Source organism: Metopolophium dirhodum, chromosome 3, assembly GCF_019925205.1.
Source record: "Metopolophium dirhodum isolate CAU chromosome 3, ASM1992520v1, whole genome shotgun sequence".
Taxonomy (NCBI): Eukaryota; Metazoa; Arthropoda; class Insecta; order Hemiptera; family Aphididae; genus Metopolophium; species Metopolophium dirhodum.
In genome coordinates, this window is record NC_083562.1 from 5,045,772 (window position 1) to 5,071,659 (window position 25,888).

General features: G+C 27.5%; 1 protein-coding gene across 6 annotated transcripts in view; it reads right to left on the reverse strand.

Moving 5' to 3' along the window:
- The window catches only part of LOC132941358 (uncharacterized), a 103,225-nt gene that overhangs the window by 71,885 nt on the left and 5,452 nt on the right, over positions 1 to 25,888 (reverse strand). For 2 of the 6 annotated variants that reach the window (XM_061009378.1, XM_061009380.1), the window contains exon 2: positions 419 to 578. The exons of 2 other annotated variants lie outside the window; for them this stretch is intronic. The gene's annotated coding sequence lies outside the window, so the exon portion shown is untranslated. Of the gene's footprint in view, positions 1 to 418; positions 579 to 16,847; positions 16,916 to 25,888 lie in introns of those variants that run through there. 2 more of the 6 variants (XM_061009381.1, XM_061009385.1) reach the window with 2 other exon arrangements.

The following is a 25,888-nucleotide window of genomic DNA, read 5'->3' on the forward strand; positions in this document are numbered from 1 at the left end:
ATTTTATAAAAAAATATATTTTCCAGTATACCTAAATAATTGTTTCAATTTGTCGATATGATTTCCTTCCAACATGTTCTTTAACCTTTTACTAATTGAATGTATTTGTGAGATTTACATTTCAACATATCGAGTGAAAAATGAACGGTATTTAACAAGGTACATAATATGTGAAAAAATGGTAATTAAGACCATGGGTACTGTCAGAAGTTCTATGTGATATAGTTGGCAAATAAATATAAATACTTAATGTATATAATTGAAATAAAATATAAATTATTTTTATAGAACAATGGGAACAATAAGCTTTTATAATAGTTATTCCATAAACGTTACATTACTCCATTATGAGCTATTATTGTGACTATAATAATTATTGAGATAACTTATTATTATGATATAAAACAATTTTACTTACAATTTTTAATCTGTCAGAAAACTTTACTGACTTAACCAATATTGAATTGCAACTCCCACTAATTTAAGAATATGATACATGCTGATATATACCACAATATAAAGTGTGAACTGTTGATGTGTAATGTTGGAAATTTAATTTACTTGAAACATCATTTGTTCTGCAAAAATGAATTCAAACAAATAAATAAACGTATTTAAACTATTTAAATTACAAATATTTTAAAAACAAATAAAGTTCTAAAAGTGTGCTATAGGTATTCAATCAATTATTCATTGAATAACGCGAGTTCGTCATAAATTCATAAATGTACAACATTGCATCATTAATTTGCAATGTAAAAACTATTGTATTTGATAAAAATGCATGTACAATGTGCATATTATACGTCATGTATACAGTGTATTCGAATATAAAATAATATACTATTTTTACTATCTATAAATTGATAATTTATCCAAACGGATAATACTGTGACTACTACCTATAACCTATACATTGGTTACTCATTGGTTAATGGTTAATTATAACCGTTAACATATTTTGTTATTTGGTTATTATAGTCTGTAACATTACATTAATAATAATATTGTGATGTAGAAAATAATTTACAATCTGAATATAGATAGGTAATACGCATAATATAATATTCCCACGAGGGCTTGACCGTTACGTTTGTAAATGTGTACAATACAATAGCCAACTACTGAGGTAAATAGTATTTATTACTGTAGGACTGCTGTATTTAATTAACTCGAATCAGTTCAATCATCTATTAGTTTTATAATATTGTCAAATATCTACCTGCATAACGCAATTATATACCTATGTCTTTACTCCCTACATGGCTATACTAACCGATGAAAATACGATTAGACGGCGAGTAGTATACGTTTCTGTTTTTATAATGTGAATATAACTTTTTCATTGTGTATTTTCTTCTGAAAACATGCAATTATGTTTTAATGTGATAAAAAATACATCTAAGTATCTACACAAAAATAAAAATACATTCTTAGGATTAATACCGGAGTTATTTTTACCAAATAATTGTAGTCTTTGTATAATAAATACATATATCAATATAGATTATTAAAAATAGACTTCCAGTTTCTACAATATTTGATTATATTTGTGAACAAAAAATACATGGAAAATATTCTGATTTTAAATATTGAAAACAATATTAAGAGGAAGCATGCGTTTGTTGTCTCCGTCTTATAAACGTACGACATTACAAATTTTCATTCACTGATTTCATAGTGTGTTGTTACTTTGTTAGTTTTGATAATAAAGTGATAATTAACTAATTATCAAACTTTTAGGTAAGATAACATTATCTGTGCTTAAGTGTTGGTTTTTATTTTGTTATAGTTTATTTTCAAGCAAGATATTATGAGAATATTTAATTTGTGATATTTCACATACCTTGCTTGAAAATTAAAATATCAAATAAAAGCCAACGATAAAACACAGATAATGTTCTTCCTAAAAGTTTTATAATAGGTCAATATTCACTCTAATATTAAAACTAAAAGCATACTATTGAAACTAGTGAACGAAAATTTTCGTTGGAGACAACAAACGCATGGACGCATGGTTAGCATCCTCTTAAATGATTAATCTTGAACTTTAGAGGAGTGGTTAGGTATTTTACCCATTTTCCTATGTAAACAATTCGCAGAACGATCAGTTGAACAAATTACGTTCAAAAAACGTCCAAATTATTCCAGATCAATTGAATATATTATTACAATATTTGCAATTGAACAATAATAGTAACGTGCCCACTGGTGTGCATAAACGCATGATGTAGGGATTTATGTAAATATATATATATATTTATTATATAAAATATATATAACTACACAGTATAATGGCGTCGAGTAAAATGGTGTATAATATATTATATTCCTAATCGTTTTATGGACACATGAAATCTGCTAACAATGAACGCACATGCGTAACAATGGATAAAGCCACAAATAAGATTCAGGAGGACAGATGGAAAAAAATAAAAATCGTAAGGAAAATAAAGAATAATATGATATTATTATAAATATATTATAATACGTTGTGAAATAAATACTCTTCAGTTTTTTATTGATTCTCTCTAACTAAAGAGAATATGGAAAATTTCGAAGTATCGATTATATTACACTACTGCAATACTCCTATCGTATAATACGGAAATACAGATACTTGTATTATTTATACCGTCCAGGCGATAAACAGTTTTTTAAATATTTTTGAAAACGAAGAAAAACGAGAAAAAAACACATCTTCGTATACTATTTACTACGCCACTTTTGTACCATTGCCAATACAATATATCATAAAGTTCTTACGTCGTAGCTCTTCGCAACGAGATACAAAAATATCATCACAACGATGATGAAAAAATTCCGATTGTTAAAAACTAACAAACTACCTATACATATCTTACTCGGCCATATCTATATATTATATTGGAATTCGGCAGGTACGTCTTAGTATCCGGACCCGCGGTTCGTACATAGATAGTGGAAAATCTCAGAAATTACTACTACAGGTTTACCTACATTTTCCAAATCGTGCAAACATTTTCTTCATTATTTCGCAACGATATTTAAACATTAAATAAAGTATGATAATATTATATTAATGTAGTATAATAATATAATAATTTGCTGGTTGTTGTTGCCGTTTACCTACGACGTTAACCGCGATTACGGAAGTCAGTCTTGAACAAAATATCGATCGGTGTGTTCTTGGCTCTCGCTAACTGTTATCGAAACAGTCTTCATTATTTGTACGGTTTATTTTTTTATCATTTCTTCTATGATTACACACACGTCGTCGAGCTGCAAATGAAATTTCAGCGATGAACGTTTTCGACACGAGTGTGTTTACTTGGCAACTCACAACGTCCGTCCCGTCGTGTTCGCCTAAGTAGCACTGTAGCAGGTACACAATATCATGTTCAACACGTCTACACGACCACGTTTTCATTTATTCCCGTGTAGCAGTGATGATGTGTACAACAACAACAATAATAATAATAACAATACACGAACGTCTGCAGAAGTCGTTGTGCTCGCCGCTCGTGTGTCTTGTTACAAAAACTATTGCACAAACGGAATTAACATTTTAATTACTTACAATTACTTACATACAATATTGTAAAATATGTATATATACACTATAAAGTGTACTGCCATATAGTGCCATGTACGATTATATAATACATAAAGCGGCGGACGACGTACGCGCACCCGGTGTGTAATAATGATGATGATGATAATAGTAATAATAATAATAATAATAATAACGATAAATAATACAATGGCGAGAACACTGCTGCGTGTATGTAAAGGTACGCGACGTGGAAATAATAATAATAAAAAAAAACCAAAGGGCGAAAGACTTGAAAATGACTCTGTGGCAGCGGTCTGAATGGTGCGAGAGTAACTTTTGAATCCTAATGGGATGTCCTTGATAAAACAAAAACCAAAATAACAAGTGCGTCGTACGGTCGTATAATCCGTGTATTTCGCGTAGGTTTACATTTGTACATATATATGTATATATATGCATACACACACACGACATCACGTGGTGCTTGTGGAGAAAACGCGAACACGTGACGAAACGAAATGAAAGACTTAGGTATATTTACGTACCTATATAGTAACACACCCACACACTAATACTAATTGTTGAGATTATTTTGAAAATTATATAATTTGGTCGTAACTTTTTTGTCGATAGGTTTGACTGACGTCAAATGTTAAAAATGTCGAACACTGTCAAAAAAAAAAAAAATAGATACAAATCGCTAGTAATTCACTACTAATATTAGTAGGTATATCAAATAAATTATTCGTGTATTTGTGTCATTTTTCGATTGATATCATAGATTTAACATGTAAAATAGTAGACGAAAATGTTTTATTGTGGTTGTGATTTTCACGGATTATGACTTTTTATAATGTGATATCATGCGTGTACACAAAACCGATAACTCCACTATATTATACAGTCATAAATGATAAATTTATTCAGTTATTCATATTGGTTTTCGTATTATTTGAATACAATTTCCACGGAAATGGTCTACAATAATATTGTTATTGAAAAGCAAAGGATTATTCCAATCAAGCTATAGACTTGAAATGTTTTAAAGTTCGCGTTTTGTCTCACGAGTACGTCATTTTTATTGAGTTTCGATTATAGTTTTCTTATTAAATAATAATCATTTAAACAAAATACCGTCAATCGTGTCTGGCAGTCACCTATATTATACATTATTATACGTTAAAGTATTGTTAGTTTCGACTTAGGCTTGCTGTTAAGTTCTTCTACCGATTAGGATATAATATTAAAACAATAATTAATATAATAGTCATTCCCCGCGATAAATAATGAATATTGGTGCCTTAACGTGTGTATAATAATATTATGTTTTTACTTTATGATTTGTTCAAATTCGATACGTCATAACAGTGGCGTGGTGAAGATAATTTTTGAGGCCTATGCCTCAACATAAATGGATGGGTGGTGGGATGAACTAATGTGAGGTTATGGGAATAATATGAAATTGACTTGTCATAATAGAGATAGTTAAATGTTAACAAATAACAAACCGTTGGGATGATAGGGGACTTGTAAATTGTGCAGTAAGCACTTATAAAAGTAGTGGTGGTGGTGGTGGTGGTAGTAGTAAAAATAAAAATGTATTGTGCCTCGCACACAAAAAATGTTCTACACGCCACTGCGTCATAATATAAAATAGTTACTCCATACCAATGGTCTTATAATAAACAGCTAAGAAATCTGTAGGGTGACTGATCTAACGCGGTTGGACATGCGCCGTTATTAATGACTATACTGTAAGTAATAATAAAATTGTCAGCCGCTGCCTTTCGTGTTAGAGGTGGGTGCATACAATAATTATTTGATAACTTTTTGATACATTGACGTCTCTAAATTGCCTATACAATACGCCAAACAACTAATTATTTCACTGAATTATGTGAGTAAACATACATTTTAATTTTTAAACGAACATAACTTTCATAATTAGGTACTGTATGTAAAAATGTTAATAACAATTGATTGATGGTTTCAGTTTCAAAAATGTTAAAAAATAGAAATTGGAAGGTTAAAAAGTACCGGTAACTATATTCCAGTTATTTAAATTAAAACCATTAATCATTATTTTATTAAACTTTAAACGGTGAAGTGATAAGTATATTAATATACGTTATAAACAAAAAATCTACGATTGACCATCAAAATTATATTAGAAAAACAAATCTAAAACGAATACTCTACCAAGATTCATATATCTTACCCCCTTTCCCCCCCCCCAAAAAAAAAAAATTAAAATTAAAAAAAATAACATAAGAGTATATTATAATATAATAATAAGGGGTTTTTTCGATGATCGAACTATTGAAGTTGACATTTATTATTCAAATCAATTACGAAAAAATACAGCATATAAGTAAACAATAACGATATATTATTAATAAACTAAAACATAGTTATTATATTATACCAGTTATTATACATCATCGCACTATAATAATATTAATGAATTAAAAATGTCCATTCACACTAAACATTATTTATTTATTATTAATAATGCTCCGAGGAGCAACAGAACAATACAATTTATATATTAGATATACAAAACAATTATCATACAATTAAGTGTTGTAAACATAATACATTACAAAATCTATTTAAAAGCAATAATAACCAAAGACAATTTTAAATTATAGTAGTAAGATCACGAGATTAAGCGAAAATCGAACATATAATTACATTAGTTACATTAATTTAAATATACAATTCTAGTAAATAGACAAAATTCATTTTGAAAAAGTCAAACTTTTTACAATACTGAAAAATAAGTTCTTAACTTGCTTCTTTCAATTATTTGAATTGGAACCGATAAAATATAATTTTAAAACTTAAACATTTTTGGCCTCTATTCTGTTTGTTAAAGAAAGCAAGAAAATTCGTGTCCCTCGATGTTGTTTTTTAATGATGTCTCCACAGATAATGGTCGAAACATTGCCAACAGAGTTTTTTTTTTTTTTTTTTTAAGTCAGTTTATGGTTCTAATAAAACAACTGTACCTACCTTTAAAATATTTCCCACCGAAATGTAATTTATATAGTATAAAAATAATAATATAGATTTTTCTCCCAGCGACGTTTTTAATGATTTATGTTCAGTCAATCCAATAACAATTTTTCGTACGGATTGCAAGTCAATGATAATAAACAAATTAAAAACAACTTTTAAGAAAACACTCACGTGTATTTTCTCCGTCTTACAAACATAAAACATGTTATCACATTTTAGATCATCAGAACCATTTTACCGACTTTGAGTTGTTAGGTTTACTATTAAAGGTTATTCATAGATCAGACTTAAAAATTGGGTAGATGGATGTTGCTTTGCTGTTCAGTAGATTACAAGTGGGTCACTGTAATGGATGGTGTTAAATTTTAATTCAATGATATAATATCATTGTATAAGAAAACGATTCTGAGCGAAAACGATCAGTCAGCCTATGATATTACCAAGTATATTTGATGATATTATTGTGAATAAAGTAATTTATATATAACCTATTTACGTGGAACCTTGCTTAAAATTTTCAATCCCTAGTTATAAAAGTTGAACATTTTATAAATTTTTAACTACAAAATAATTATAAAATTTAAAATTTCATAAATTTTGTCAAAATTTGAACTTTAAATGCTTATAAAAAAAAATTATGCCTATGTATTTTTAATATTTTTCAACTGCTACGAGGAGCCTTGCATTAAATTTTCACGCTTTTTTACCAAACAAATAAAATTTTATTGATATTTATGGAAAAAAAATTGAAAACTGACAATCGTGTCAAAATATTTTTAAAATTGTATGGTGTATAGAAAATGCTAACGTAAACATTCAGTAACATTTTCATGTATCTACAATTATTCAGTTTTGAATAATAATAAAATACCTAAACCACTACATGAGTGAATATTCAATATTGTAAAAATATAAATTTCAAACGCTCATGAAATCTTAGATTTAACCCTTAATGTTTACGAATTCTCAACTCAAAATAATTTGCTAATTTTCGTGATTTTTCAGTATTTTTTCAAGATTTGAACTTTAAATGCGTATAAATAAAAACTCTGACTTTAACTGTATTTTTAATATTTTTCAAATGTCCTTGTAACAATATAGTAGGAGCCTTGTATTAAATTGTCAAGCTTTTTACCCAACAAATAAAGTTTTATTGACATTCATAGAAAAAAAGACTTATAAAATTAGAAACAGAAAATGTTCCTAAACAGTTCAAAACAAATCAAAATATTTTTAAAATTTTATCGTGTATAGAAAATTTAAATTTAAACAACCAGTGAAAATTTCATGTATATACGTTTATTTGTTTTAGAGTTACATCAAAAACCAAAATCGATTTTGTGGAAAACCTATTTTGCGTAAAAATTCCCGTTTTTCCTTAATTTTTATGTTGTTTTTCCTGGCGCTTTTGGAAGCATTATTTCGACTACTTATCGTCTACACAGACACAAAAATAAAAAAAAACACACATCATTGTAAAATCAATACATTCATCGTTTCACTCAGAATCTAAAATAAGAATTTTATCTGAATTATCATGTAGGTTTTTTACGACGTTTTAAATTTCAAGAGAGTAATGAGAATTTTTCTATTTTAATGTTTCACATACTATCGTCTCTTACTTAAACATTTAAATATAATAAAAAACTAACGTTAGAACACAGGTAGTTTTGTATTTTATTTAATATAAATTTTGATAGCAGGCCGGGTCATTAGCTTTTCATATGCTATTTTACATAACAACTGGATAATAATAAAAAAAATTCCTAACTATCTATATTTGTAACGTATTAAATATATTTTTCTATATCGGTAGATACCTACACAGATAATGTCCTTATTTTTAAGTTTGATAATAGCCAGTAGGTCAATTCACTCTAATATTTAAGCTAACAACACAAAATTGATTCGGCTGACCTTAAATTTGATATGTTTTGAGTTTGTTAGACGAATACAAAACAAACTGGAGTGGCGTCATCTTAAGATACTTAATTTTTCTTCTACCATATCTATTAGCATAACATCGTTTTCAAGTAATTGATCCGGAATAGTAATAGTAATAACATTCAATATGATATATTAAAAAGGGCAAGATAATTGGCAGCCACAGTCCTCACAGTAATTCCAAAACAACTTGAAATAATTGTTTGTGTATTATTACTGTAATAAATTATATAATATCACATACCAAAAAATATATAATTATAACAAGAATGTAAAGTTTAAATAAATATTTGTATTCTGCTTTTACGTTCAACACCATTATGCAACTCTGAAAAGCTAATCAAATTAACTACTTTACATTCGTTTTTTACTCGAACCCGTCGGCATGGCGTATTATTTTAATATTATTAATGCGTCGGGTTGATTCGTAATATAATTATCGGCCGATTTAAAAAAGTCATTTAAAAACATGAATAGTAATAAAGTAAGGCCAACAAAAGTGTATCGGAGCTTATGAATCATTAAGTGTTGGACTATCGGTAATGTTCTACTTATACATAACAATATAATACATAAATAATATGTTTAATATTATCTGATAGATTATGTGAATACGATTAATGGCGATCCTTTTGTACTAAATGTTATAATAATCTGTTAAATGAATCGATTTATTATACCCAATTTACGTGTCAAAATTATTCCTTTGTTAGTTCCAGAAACACTTAAACATTTCCAAGTTACATTTTCTATACACCATAATTACGGTTATGTTACTTATATTTGGATCAAGTTTAGCGAGCGTGAACCATCGCAGTCGTTGTGTTATTGCCTATAGGTAATCATATAGCATTGACACGTTTTACGATTAGTAATTCTACTTGCCCTGTGTTCTTGCAAATTTATTTGAATAAATTAAAAAGCTATGCGTAGGTATATACAATATAGATTCATTGTGTTTCACATGGTTGTTCATTTTTTATTTCGATGATTTAATCCAATTTAGAGTAAGGCCCGGGACACTGGCTTAACATTTTTCACATTTATTATAGATTTTCAAAATGTGTTAACTATAATACAGCTTTCTTCTATAAACTAAATTATGTGTCTGTTAGATATTTAATCGGGTCCCAGTGCCAAGTGCTTGTTTTGTAGTATATACCTATTGCAATTTTTTTTGGCCTCTTTTTATCTTTGAACTCAGCTGATTTCAATTCACAGAAATGAAATACTGGCGACTTTTTTTGTTGCCATTAAATGTCCATGAGGTAAAAAAATCATATTCTATACAATATAATATATGATACCTAAAATTATATTATATCCTGGGTTTGAACTCTTTTGATACAATTTATATAAAATTATTAAAACTATATATATGACAATGTTCATATTATTGTTTTTTTTTTTTGTAGTGAAAGACAATTAGTATTAAACCCGTCTCTTTTTTGCATAAAAATTTTCATCGATATGGTCGTATAAAACTGCAATTTCAACTTTGAAAATAAAAGTCAGTATTTGCTTTATAAAAAAAAAACAGCAGACCAACCAACTTCATTGTTTTGGACGGGTCGCCACTGGAACGGGTGTATTTATATACACTTAAAATAAAAATGAAACGAAATTAACAGTGCATTTTAATTTTAAATATTATGTTCATACTTTATATCTTAAACTAAAAATCCTATTAAAATTTAAAATGACCTAAAACAATATTAATACCCTCGAGAAATTAATTCATTTTGTCGTATATAATACGCTTTAAAGAAAAATGTTTTGTGAAAATTTTCGACTTTATATAGATATAATGTATATTATATACATTATATATACAGTAAATATAATAATATAGTATGAGATATAATAATATTATATAAGATCCACTTTGTAATATAATAATGATAGACCCGAATATTCCAATGACCCAAATGCTATGAAAATATTACTTAAAATAAACATTAATAATTCTGCCACGATTTGTAAGGAAATAAAATACTCTTCACCGTAAATCAAACTTTAAATGATTACATAAAAAATATTATCTTATGCCGATTTTTAAGCTTATGAAATATAGACAGAAATTACATATACAATACCACATGTGTTCAATTTCTAATGAATTGATGGGCAATATAATATATGATGTATGGAACTCTCAAAGCTTTCAATCTGTCTTACAACAAAGTGATAAAAAATGCCATCAGATAAATACAAAACACATATCAAAATATAATACTAATAATAATGTCTAATACATACTATATTTTGTCTGAAACTCAAATGTTTTACTTCTAATGGCAACTGGAAATACAATTATATAATGTTTGTATTATTCGTATTTGTTAAGTTTAAAATTTATATCTAAATTACATACACAAAAATAAACAACAAAAAAAATATGATAAATATAATGTTATAAAGTTGTATATTATGATTATATTTATCTAAGTTATATAGTTTCGGGTTGTTTATCGGTACAAATATATTATGCTATCGCGTGTGACCTGAAATGCATAACAAATTTAATTAAAAGAATATTATTCAGTTCTATAAATATAATATACAAAATTAATTTACAAGTTTGAGAAACCAATATGATGGAAAATTATTAAAATATTAAAAATAATTTGTTTAATTTATTATTTAGAATCAATTATCATTTTGTAAAGAAGCAAAATAGTGCTAAATATTTCGTTTCATTGAAATTGCCTTTTAAACCCGTAGACATTATATTGTATTTTGACAGGTGTGGTAATAGACGATGGTTAATAGTTATCAAATAGCAAATATTAAAATGTTTAAAAACTCACTTTACAAACAATTTCGATAAGAACTGTTTGTATTTGCTTCAGTTTTTAGAAAAAAATAAGTTGTTTTAGAGGGTGTACAAGTAAAAAATGAAATCATAATTTTAGCTTAACACTACCTAACAAAATGCGTTATGCAGTGAATATTTTTAATGAATTATTATTTTAAAATGGCGAAGGTACAATGAAGTACAAACTGCATATCATATAATAATATTATCATTCTATATTATGTAGGTATTTATACATTTATAAATGATACATTATTATAATATAAATACGCCTAATATAATAATATATTGATGTAAATATGTAATCTACTAATTTAATTAGTAAACTATAATATAATTATATCCGCATGATATATTTATGAAAAATAATACTATATTACTACAAATATATAAAAGTATAAAACCATAATATTTTTCGTGGTTTACTTATAGGTACATATTTTTGCACATTGGGCCATAGATAAATAGTAAATGTTTATAAACTCGTCCAAGAGAACTTTTTTATCACAACTAAAAATCCACATTCGGGACCCACCAAATTTTAAGTATTTAAAGAATTTCAAGTATATTACTCTGCTATAGTATGATCATATAATAGTATACTATACTTTAAGAGTCTATACAGTATGATAATTTATTAATTTATAATCATTTTAGTTTTTTTGCGCTTTCATAATACATAGGTATTTTAGTTAAATAAAAATTGTGTACCTCTTCGTTCAAAATGTTTTATTTCAAAGTTTGTAATAACTACTCATTATTTACAAAATATTTTTATTATAATATATTTACACATAAAAAACGTAATATTAATATTTTATCAACTGAATCGTTCTGTTTAAACAGTGTCAATCAACAATATTATAATATCGATATAACAATAATTATTATCGTTCTTACCACGATAGTTGCGTTGTTTTGAAGAGTTATATTTTTTTTGTCGTAAAGACTTGGCCTATTTTACCCAAACAAAAACTCCGGACTAAATATTTCCTCTTGGGTGCAATATTTCATCTACTGGGTTCTTCATCTTGTGTATATATATATATATATATATATTTTCGATCACAGTCTGCAGAGTCTCTGTCTATCAAACTACGACGTGCGGACACATTAATTGATAAAATTCGAGGAAAAATAGAACAACAATGTATATTATATATAGGCGTACAGTATATTATACATTACGTCTTATGGAGGGCTATCGGACCGCACGTACGCCGGCGAGCCTGACGGTTCTCGACAGCTGCGGAATAAGCTGACAATAAAAAAAAAAAATCTACTACCGTTGCTTTTTTTTTATATTTTATTATCATTTTTTTTCTTTTTTTTACATACACCTATATCTCTCTCCTTCTCTCTCTCACACACTCTCTCTCTATATATATATATATATATATATATATATATATAGGTATAGATTTACGCTCGCCCCGTTTCCACCTTCTTTTATCCGAGTAAATTGATTTTTCAACACTCCGCGCGGCGTTCCGGCAATGTTTATACGTCCGAAAACCTTCGTAGAAAGAAAAAAAACAGCCTATTACATAGACAACTACTACCACGCTATACTACTACCACGCGCGTGGTACCGAAGCCGGTCGTGCAAGTTATGATTGGTCTGGGTATAAATTGATACGGCACGTCCGGCGTCCGTTTTCAAGTCCGTAAAACCGTAAAATCGTTTTATCGGCGGGAACCCTTCTGAAAACGGGTCTGGAAAAGTTTTCATTAGGATCTTCGAACAGGAGATCGAATACAATATAACGTTATATATGGAATATAATATGAATTTCACGAAGACAGTTTTACTGTTGACTATTGTAATCATTTGACTTTTTCGTTTTAGTATATATTTTACAATATAATTTTGTATTCAATATTTATCACGATATATTATGTGACGTATTGTGACATATAAAACACTATTAGCTGGCCAGGTGTCACCTAATTACTTATTATTTACCATTAGCAAACGAGTTGTATACCTATAATATTATATAGGTTTCACATCATATTAAAATATGAAAGTCATAGAGCGGCGAACAGCGCTGAACAAAAAAGCTTTGTACCTACGATTGTTTACAAATAAAAATAATATGTCAACTAATATTACCATTGATAATAGTATGTCTATATATTGACCTGATATATCTATTGGATCTATATTGAACATTGTACAAATTGAAGTAACTGACGTAATGAATACCAACCAGTTTTATGTTGCCTGCAATGGAGGTATTAGCTCACTGTGACTTTTGATGGAGTTCAAGGAATACAAAGTAGACACGTAAAACGAAGACGCTTCTTACACATTTATTGAAAAAATAAAACGTGAGGTGATTAAGTAGGTACTTTTGATTAAGATACAAATATGACCTATAATACAAGCTTATTACTTAGAGATTAGACGTAAATAACTTTTTCAATTTGAATTTAAACAATAGTAGGTATATTAATTATAGTGGCACAGTGGTCGTGTTGATATTTTTGTTAGTATAAAGTTAAATTTCTAATACGTTTCAGATAACAAAGTTAACAGTGTATCATATATCGCATCAGATAATAATATTATACATAATGCTTACATTAAATTTAATACATTTCAATAATATTTACTCGGGATAATTTTATTTTATTAAAAATAAAAATGGTATAATATTTAATAGAACTAACGGAGAATTATTCAGTGATTCGTACTCGTTAATGTTCACTCTCGTAACGTCGTATAGTCGTTTTAGATAATAATAGAAAAGTCCACAGAATGTCTATTTCCAATTTTTTTTTTTTTTTTAATAACATTATCCCAATCTAGACACAACTAAAGGGACATTTGAAAATAAATGTACGACTTATCATAATATCTACGATTTTATTGTTTGTTAATGGACCATACAGTCAACAAAAGTTTAACCATTTAGACGAGTAAATAGTGGCAGCCTGGAAAGTGTTTAGTTTTGATTACTCTGTAAAACAAAGTGTTAAACAGTTTCACATTGTTCTGTAGTTCTGTACACAAAACTGTTTTCACTCCATTCGAAGCAAAATATTTTATAACGATATAGGTACATACATAAATAATATTACATTATAATATTTTACCTATGTCCTGTATTGTATGTATACAGAGATGGATTATAACATAGAGTCGGGGATTAAATGGTTCTAAAAACGATGAGATCACCACAGTAAAATACTTCCTATATCCCATGCAGTTAATATGTTTGTTTTTTTTTATCAATACATTAATTTTATTTGATATGAAAATTAAATCCACGAAAACAACTTCATGCTGAATAAAATATTACGTCATATTTTTTTTTTTAATGGTTCTCCAAAATTTTGTTAGCCCAATATTATCAACGGTCTATAATTAATAACCACTCTATATACCTACATTAATTCTAGTACCTATATATGCATTTTTAATAAACTGACATAACAACAAACGCCATCGATTACAATCAGAGATAATATTGCATTTCGGCTGTTTGTATATGTATATTATTAGACATTTTAATCATTTAGATGCTCGTTCAAACTATATACGCACATTAAACTGTATGATTATATTTTATGACAACGCTATGTCGCTATAAAATAAATAGACGAACGAAATGTGTTCGTAGCCATATATGATTGTAGTATTTCGGAGTAAATTGGTTTGGTAGAATATTGTGCATTTCAATTTAACTTTTCTCGTGAAGTGACAACTAACATCTGTTTAAATTATTAACCACCGCATATTATAAATGGTTGAACGAAAACGAATGACGTTCAAACCAATTACTCATCAAAAACCACAACTATTTATCTTAATCCAGAAATGGAATTTTTGTAAACGGTCTTAAACATCATTGCTCAACCATATAATCAATATCATTATAGGTAGGTATATTATGCAAAATATATGCATACAAAAAAATATTACATTTTCGTATATTATAAAATAACAATGTTGATAGGTACCTACCGTAGATTAGTGTGAAAAATATCCCGAAATCATTATCAGATAATAATATTATAATTATAACAAATCGTTTCACAATCGTTGTGTCTATTTGAATTGTTATGTATTTTCTCTTATTGGATATATGGCAACGATACAGAATAATATTCAATTGAAATATTTCAAATATATTCAACGTAAATAATAATATTCTAAAATCATGTTAATATTTCAAACCCTATTAACATTCAATATTGTTAATAATCGTCAATATAATATAATAATAGTAATAATAATAATAATACTAATAATAATAATAATAATAATAATAATAATAATAATAATAATAATAATAATAATAATAATAATAATAATATCATGTTGTTGTTAATTTAGATATTTCTGTGTCAAACCGATGAATAAAATATTATTCATCATTCTAATAATTTATAATATGGTATTATTATTTATTTTAGTGTACCTATTTGATGTTGAATAACCCCGTTAAGTGAAAGTTTATTTTTTGAACTTAAAAAGTACGACAAAATACGGTTTTGCAAAATCGAATTTTCAAAAAAGTAAAAAAATAGATGGCTTATTATTACATGTATACAGTTATAAACAATCATTGTTTATTTTATGATTTTTAATTAAAAACTAATGTAGTATTATGTCGCGATGATATAAAACTATTAAGAAATAATTTCATTGACAACATATATTTATATAATATAATTATTTGATTGATGTATTACTAAGTAAAGCTTAATAAATTAATATAGCATATGTATTATATACACAAAAACCCGATGAGACACGATTAAAACTTCCATTGTGTATAGTATAACAATTCAGGAGATTGTGTAAATCGTTATATAGATTAAAAACTTTTGTAATTTCAAAACCTTAGAAGTTTTAACATAATTAGATTTGTAATTAAACATGTCAAATTAATACTAAAGTGTAATAATAATCATTTTCTTATTATAAATAACAATACTTTGTAAACATTTTAAGCATTTAAGCTTATAAACTATTCAATTCGAAATATATTTTTAGAAAAAAAATAATGTTTTATAATAATACATTTTAAGTTTATTAAAAAGATAAGTAGGTAGTACAATACATAATTAGTTAGTTTGGATTAATTGATTAATTGAATTTTAAATATTTTAATAATAATAGTATCTGTTTTTTATTTTTATGTTTATTTCCTCATTTTTATTCAGGCATAGCAGGATATTCAAATTTGTTCATAAACGATTAAATATAACATTAAACACTTAATTGAGATAGTAACAAGTTAAAAAATATGAATTTAAAATACACTTGTAAATGTAAGATCCCTCGGGGTGTGAAATGTGTTGAAATTTGATCAAACATAAAATTCAGAAATGTCATCACGTAAAATCAAAAATATAACTCCATTTATGATGCACTTCCTAGCCTAAACTTATACCCAATGGCAATAAAGTATGTTTTAGTATTTCATTACGATTTGTCGGTTCATTTAATTTCAGATCGTAAAAATGGTAGGTACTTATTTTTAACGTTCGTTAGGAATAAATAAATTTACATACTTGTATTTTATTTCATTTTTTAAGATACGTGAGTAATAATACGCGAAACAGACGTGGACGAATGTCACCTACAAAATAATAAATGTCAATATTAAATACACAAAACATGACGAGAGTACGATATTTTTTTTTTACATTTAGAGGAAAATTAGCATGCCAACCGTTTCGGAAAAAAAATAGTTGATGTACAGTCGTAAAAAATCCAATCAATCACACTGCCGAGAATATTTAGAATGAGAAGAGGAATTTGAAATACACGAGAATTTAACCAAATAACTTTCAACTTCATTATACCTTGAATTTACTGAGTATGGTGAACCCATAGCAAGTTGATAGTAAAACGAGCTAAAGCGAGGAAAAATAAATAAAATATTGTAGGATAGGGGGGAATGGTAGTGAAATGAGGACTGGCGGATTTACATTTTATGGACTAAATGTGAAGCACTGAGTTAAGAAAGCTATTAAACAAATTATCAGTCATGAAGGAGGATATACGAGTAAAACTGTATAGGTTAGGGCCTCAATGAAGCCCCGATACTTCAGTGAAAGATTATAGCGGAAAATGTAGCCTGTAGGTAGGTAACTCGTAAAAAGTCGCAGTAATTTTTGTATGTGAAATGGTGAACCGGCAGTTAAGTTGAGATAAATCGAGGGACGAAGCCATCCGTGTGACTACGGTGAATAATGAGAAATGGAATTTTAAATAATCCATGCAACTTATTGACCATAAATAAAGAGGAAAAGATTTTAGATCATTTGACGGGGTATATTTAGACAATTAGCGTCAACATGAGAAGAGGGTTTACTTTAAAAGAGAATGTCTTATACTAAGTTTATAAAGAGAAGATTTTATAGAGTTTATAATGTGATGATAAAAAAACGAGATGGGATTTTTCAGTGAGTTTTAAGGTCGGTAAGAGATTTAGGGACAAATTGACGCAGTCTAACAAAAAGATAGAAAGGAAAGAGGCCACGATTTGAATCCCATAGAAATGACCCACTATAATATATTTTTTTATACTATAGAAAATTATTTTGAAAAAAAAAGTTTATTAAACTACTTTCAATATTACAGTGAATTAAATGTATTGAGCGTCTGTATCATAACCAACTATGTTTAATTAAATGTATTCCAATCATGATTTCTTCGATTACACATGTGTCTAACTTGTTCCTATGAAAGACAAAATCCATTAGGCACACGTAATATGACGTTGTTTAATCATTTTTGTATTAAAAATTAATTTATATTTCAAAGTTAAAAAACGAATAGAGTGCATTATATTGTCATTTAAAAATAAATGCACACATGTTGTGAAAGACGAAAGTTTTATTCGATTAAATTTCCAAAATATAAACATCAAGTGTTTAGGCGTGGAAATGGCTTATTCGTCCGCGGATTGTTTACTCATTATATGATAATATAAATATGAGATCGCGTCAGTTTGTTCTTCGATTATTTACATTTAAGAAAAAAATAAGGAAATGCTGTTTGGCTTGCAATCCGATTCAACATAAACAGAACGAGTTGAACAATTTAATATTATAACCCATCATCCGAGCAAATCGACTGCATTATGGCATGTTATTTAATACAAACAAATATCCATATTACACTGTAAGTTCTTAAGTTATACCCAAATAAAATTATCACTAATGCATAACCAAACCATTAGTATGTTTTAAGTACGGTATATTTCAGAAATAACAATAACTATAACAACGCCTTTGATTATATCTTAATAAGAATTATTTTTTCTACTTCTTCAAGCTAAATAATATTTACCTCTTACTGCTGTTTACCGTATACCCGAGGTTAGCGATAGTTTTAAAATACATAACTGTATGACAATATTATGATGCACAGTTGTGTGGCAACTGCAAAAGCTTTTTTTTTTTTTATTAAAAATAAAGTATATTTACAATCTATACATAAGTGTATAATGAATAAGTGTGATGACAGAGTAAGTAAGTATTATAAGAAAAAAAAATAACAAGAGAAGGAAGGCTCCCAGCAGTGCCACCTGACCAGAAATAACTGCAAAAGCTAAATACGAATTATTACGGAATAAAAGGTAGGTCGTAACAAACAATATTAATAATTTGTTGTGTTCTTTTTTGAAATTGATTGCTATAAATGAAATAATTTGTATGAAACATGACACGACTACATTTTAATTAAAATTTATAATTAACATAAAAGTTTCAGTAGAGACGACAATACAATTCAACGATACGATATCTTGTTTTGAAAAACAAAATCATTTCCTTGACAAGGCAATACTAATTAATATTTTCTCCGCCGACGAGACGCACGTTTTAATGGTATATTATACTATAGTATACAATTTAAATATGTATTAACAGTCAAGATAAAAGCGATGTTATTAGTATAAGTGAACAAAACAAAACAAAAAATAATAATATTATTCTAATATATAGGTTTGCTGCAAATAGATGTTATCAACTAGATGAACAATGTTTAAAATCACATACATCATGATCGATGTTAGGCACATGTAATTTTTTATTAAATCGTAGCTATTATTTTACATAACACAACATTCTGAATGTGCTGCAAGAGCCATGTAATATTAAACAACTCCGACACGAACTATGTTTAATATTTTGAATGCCGAGACGTCTCCCCATTATAATATTATTACGACAGTTCTCATTATTAAGCAAAACAATATAGCGCGAAAACTCGACGCAGCATTTCGAGCCTATACATAGTTGTGTTTCCTAGCCAGTATAACCACTATTATGTAAAGTAATCCCACAAATGTATAAATAGCGAACGAGAAAATCAAAACGGAAATTTAAACGTCAGCTGGAAATAAACCGCGAAAAACGTCTCGTGAAAAATAACTCGCGCGTCAGTGGTACTACATACACGCGGCGTATAAACATTCGATATATATTAAATTTCTCATCTCTCTCCGTGCGCCTTTGGATTCACTGCATCCAGTTTAAAAGAAATTTATCTCGTTCGTAACTGAATTATCTTACACTGTTGATGGTTATTTTCTTTCATTTTTTTTTTTTTTTTTTTACTCACAATACACTCATACACGCCGAGAGACACGGACAATTGGTTGGATTTAACGCAGAAAAAACTATTCTAATATTTATCACGAATTTAAAACTTTTAACATTCCCGAGACTGCAGCTGTATAACATGGTAGGAATATAGATTGTTTTTTAAATTGAATATAAATATATATTATGCACTGTATAGTATAATATAATACGAGAAAAGCAAAAACGTATGGCCTTTGGCACTATTAAACACGAATAACTCTAACAGTTTTACAACGTTGTATCTTAAAATTCTGATAAATAATTAATGCGCCTACGCGATGTTTGAAAGTATACATTTATCATCTTTCGGAACAAATTTAAGAAATTATTTATAATTTTTGTTTATGATTTAAACAACTAGGTAATTGCCGGTACAAAATAACTTTTAACATTTATGTTTTATTTAAAAAAAAATGAAAATACCACCATGGAAATATTAATTGGCTATAGTAATTATTAGTAATTAGTATTGTTACTTACAAAATTACATTTTTATAAATCTCATAAATATTTTTATTTTTGTGTACAAAACACAAATTATTTATTCAATACTGGATATCATATTTTGTAATTGCTAAAGTTTTATATTAAAAAAGGTTCAACACATTTTATCAAATAAATATTTACATAAAACAAATATCGATGTCGTTGAAAGAAATTAAAATAAAACTTGATTCGATGTAGAATTTGAAAAGGAAATGTAATGTTTGTATATATAATATAATATATATATATAACTTATAAGCAATATTTTCGGTTCAAAAATTCTTATAAAAATATTGTTTTAAACATAATGCAACTACAATTTGTCAACGGATAACTGACTACTTCCTCCAATAGACACAAATAAGGACGCTATAAGAGGATCCTACCAAAACATTTTAAATCCATGTAATATAGATATACAATATACATTGTTTGTAAAATGTAATAAAAAAATCACAAGTTGGTCCCTATTAGTCAAGCCTAAAGTCCTCAACATAATATTTTGGTTAGGTTCTCCAACTATATACCTACTAATATATACTGCGGCCCACGAGAGAGTATTACTGTTTTGCGCATGCAGACTGTAGGCATTCCCCCACTTTGTGCCATTTAGTGTATGTCAAATACGTGGCAATGCGCGGAATCGAACGTGTTTTCGTCGGGCGACAGTAATACTCTCTCGTGGGCCGCAGTATCAACAGACTATATACAAATAATTAAATAGGTATAGAAAACTAGGAAGATTTTATTTTTAAAATCTTCATATTATTAAAACATAAGTGTATGTATACAAATAAATACTTCTATAGTTTTGTACATAGTGTCAGCACTGTCACCCTTTTTCCTTATTCAATAATGCATTTATTTAAAATCAGATTCATGGAGTTTTTAAATATACTTACTTACCAGGACTATTTAAAGAACTATTAATCTTATAGACATTTTAATAACCAAAAAACTACTACCTAGTTCAAATTACAAATAAAATAAATACAACAACATTTCAAAAATATTATCCTCTAAATAATGTGCAGTAAAGAAGGACGGTTCCGTTTGAGAAACAATAGTTTGTATCACCATAGGACACACTTTAAGTAGGTAATACAGAAAATGTAAGAATTTGAAAATATGGTCTTGAAGTAAGTATATTTAAAAATTCCAAAAATCAGTTTTAGAATAAATTTATTTTTATCTGAAAAATATGGGTGTGCATGCTTAGTGGATAATTCTGTATATTTTATTTATATTTATTGACGCCGTTTTTTTAATCACTTTGTATTTAGTTGTTCATAGAACTATGCTGTTATAGGTAAATACTAAATAGTATAACATAGTAATCCAGTTTTTTTCTTCAAATGTGGACTATGATACTATACATTTGTACAAATGTTAATTAAACGATCCAATGAAAAATTTTAGCATAATTTTTATTTTGAGTCTAAAAAAGTCAAAAGAAGTTTTTATTGTAGTACTTTCTTTCAATCAACGTTTTACATTTCTTCCCATTAAAAGTTTTTAGTTATAAATATTTATTTTTGGCTAATAACATACAGTCTTGTAAAACTTGAATAATATGATATAATGTAATATAATATTTATATAATGTTCACTTATTATAATATTTTCATAAAAAGTACCTAGTTATAAACTCGAGAAAATAACCGAAAGTAAAATATTTCAAAATATTTACAAATATAATATTATGAAAGTCACGACTTTGGACGGAGAAAATTAAAAATGTGAAAATTGTTAAGAATACGAATTAAATTTACAAAGTTCGCAGTAAACAAATGGCGTAATTGTAATATAACCAAAGTTGAAAATAAAACGATTTATAAGAACACCCACGGTATGAAAAATAATTGAATTAAAATATAATCCTACGGTCGCGCTGTATATAGAACACAGCAGAACGTATAGCTTAATATGTGGATAACCCAAAATGTCTCGACGAAACAATCTTCATCGAATAACGTGTGTACATTATTCCAGTGTATAGAACAGAAGGCGAGGTAAAATCTGGTTGATAAGTTATGTGAATAGTTATAATAATAATAATAATAATATAATAATTATATTATAATAATATATTAATATGCAGCGTGTCGCTGTAAACACTGTATAGGTAGTAATATCGTGACTTATGCTAATCAGAAATTAATATTCTAATTTTAAGAAATTTGTAAGTAAAACAAACGGTTTTGATCACAAACAAAAACGTTAATTATCGATATAAATGCCTGAAATTAATTCATTTATAGCGAGCCAAGTGCGTACAAGTGTACAATGCTACGACTGAAGCACGTCCATCGAATCAAATGTCAAAATCACTTGGAAAATATTGGAATAATATGGAAACAAACGTTTTCGTATGACCAGAGTGAAGTATATTTGATTTTCAACACTCGTGTTATGCGCCACAGTTATTAATATTTATCTGCACCAAAAATGACCAATTTAGTTGAACACAATTACAATATTACAGTTCTGCCATTGAGTATATACACAACTCAATGGTTCTACGTTTTATCTAACGAATAACATTCAAATATTATACGTTCCAGTTTTTATATTTCATATCATATGTGACATCAGAGTATTATATTATTATGATTTATGAATATCGTTTCTAAACAAATTTAATCTGTTGGGATTTTTCTTTTTGGATTTTATTATTAATATAAAACCTTGTATTATTCTCGTTTACATGCTCTGTTGGATAAGATTTTCTTCGCGTCACATAACACAAAATGCAAATAATAATGAAAAAAATCGTAAAAAACCGACGATCAAAATCCAATTCAGAACAAAATTTAGAAAGAAAGAAAAAACGTGCGGTCACGCCAGAAAACTAAATAAATATTCATAAACAATATTTTGATATTCGTATTTGAATCGATGAAATACGAAATCATTGTTGTAATCAAAACTGTTGCGACGTCGCCTACACGCCTTTTTTAGTCGAAATTCAAGACTGGAAATAATTGCTCGTAAGTTAGATCCGCGATATTTATCATTATATACCTATCGAAAACCGACATTTAATTTAATTTAGATATTGTTTTCTCCGCCTTTGAGGACAAAAAAGAAAAAAAATACTGTCGAATAAAGTATTACGCGCGTTGCAAATGCATTACAAGGTCTGATAATTGATGATCAAAAACGAAAACGTGACTTCTAACCATTTACCCTTTGCCATAACACTATAGTAGTAGGTTCTCGCTCTAACCTTTGAAAGTTTGCATGGGAACTATACCAAACACACTTTCAGGCGTCCCTATGAAATAGTTTACCTAGCCAATCTAAATCTCAACTCTGGGAGAATAAAACTTCACGAGCAACCTTGTTTGCATTCAATTACGTATTTTCGATCCCGATATATAGGTACGACGATCTTTGTGCAATAACTCCAAAACGCATATTTCTTATCCCACGAGCCGTCGATACATCTATTCTCGCGATAACGGTTTTTTTCCAACAAATGTAATTCCTATGTAAATATTAAAATATTTTATGTGCACAACATGCGTTGTAAAGGTTAAATAATAATTATCTATCGTTTGCGTTTTTCAACCACGTACTGCGCGAGTGGGACATCTATCCAATTTAAACTATAACACGTACAAGAAACGAAATTACGATCAACTAAAACACTAAAACCAATAAATAATATTTTCAACAAATTTACCATATTTCAATAATGTATATGAATTTAAACATTTTCATAATACCTTATTATTATCAATACATATTTTGTTATCTGAACGTTTGTTAATTAATAATCATTAATACTTTAGCATTTTGATAGTTGGTCATTTAGTATTTTTTTTTTTTTAACATCTTAATGGGTACCTAGCGATAATAGGTACATTTAAACGTTTAACAAAGTAATGAGAATCATTTTGTTTAAAATACATTTGAAAAAGGTGTATGAAGGTAACCTCTCTGCTGTACAGTAAGTGTCCGGTGTACCTCGTCATTCAGGAGTAAGTCATGGTAATAAAATATATGAAAAATTTGAATTCGTTGATAAATTATGATTATGATCATTGCAAATCAATATTAAGCGAAGAGTCAGCCTATATTATAAGGTAGGTAGGTACTAAGCATAATTTATGTTATTGTTGCTACTCAAATAATTTATTTTACTATTAGTAATAATACGGTACATAGGTTAAATTAATGTTTTAATGTTTACCTAAAATATTGTATTTTAAAATGTCATTGTGTGTACACAATACAATAATATACGTTAAAACTTTAAACTTCCAAGTACCTACCTACCTGCGAATAATATTTTTAAATTATAACAAAACAACTAAAACCGTTATTCTTCGTCTAATTTGTCCACATTTTAACTTAAATTGCCTATTAAAAAAAATTATGTTTATACATTATTTTTGTAGGAACCTTGTTTTATATTTTCAATCCTTAGCTAAAAAAGATTGAACATTTTAAACATTTTTATGATTTTGATAAATTTTAACATTCAAATACTTATAAAAAATAGTCGTGCCTATGTATCTTTAATAATTGTGAATAATATATTTATTCAAAGTTCGTGAATAACCTTATTGTAATAAAATATTGTGACTGTATTTTTTATATTTTTTATTTAGTGTATGAACAATTTATGAAGAACTTTATACCACATTTTGAAGGTTATTTATGTACCAAATATTTTTTTTGTTATTTATAGAAAAAAAAACCTAATTATCTAAATTATAATATAGGTAGCTAAAATAGAGACATAATATTTTGGAACTTTATCTTGTCTATTTTCTATGATGATATTATATGCTTGTATAAATATTTGGTAAAAATGTCAAGTATCTACGGTTATTTGTTTTTGATAAGCATCGAAAAACAAAATCCAATACTTACTGGTTTTGAGTGAAAATTCCGGGTTTTGCTTATTTTTTTTTTGTTTATTTTGAAAAGTGTTAGGAATTTTTCACTTTAAATCCGCTACAGTACCAACTAAAGGTCGAATTTTTTACCAGAAACCATCTTCAAAGTAAAAAATCTAAGCATTATTACTGCCCCAAAGGACGAAGACAGACTGAAAAAAAAAACACACATCATTGTAAAATCAATTTATTCTTCGATCAGTTCAGAATCTAAACGTATATAAAACAGTCAATAGAACAAAATTCCTCGCACCAACATTAATATAGGTATCTGAAATAATCATTTGAAAAATGTTATGCAACTTTAGTATTTACGGCTTGAAGAAAATCCTTAAAATAAAACTTTATAGGTACCTACAGTTTATCAAATTTGACATATTTGATAGCAGTAAAACGGATGGATAGTTTCACCCATCCGTTTTACTGTGTTTCATATTTTTTGATAGTGTGGTTTCACGTTCGAAACTCATATTTTTTTAAGTACCATGGTAATATACGATATATCCTTGAATATTTTATATTTTTCCTCGATATAACTCTAGAAGTCCCCGGGTCCTCTAT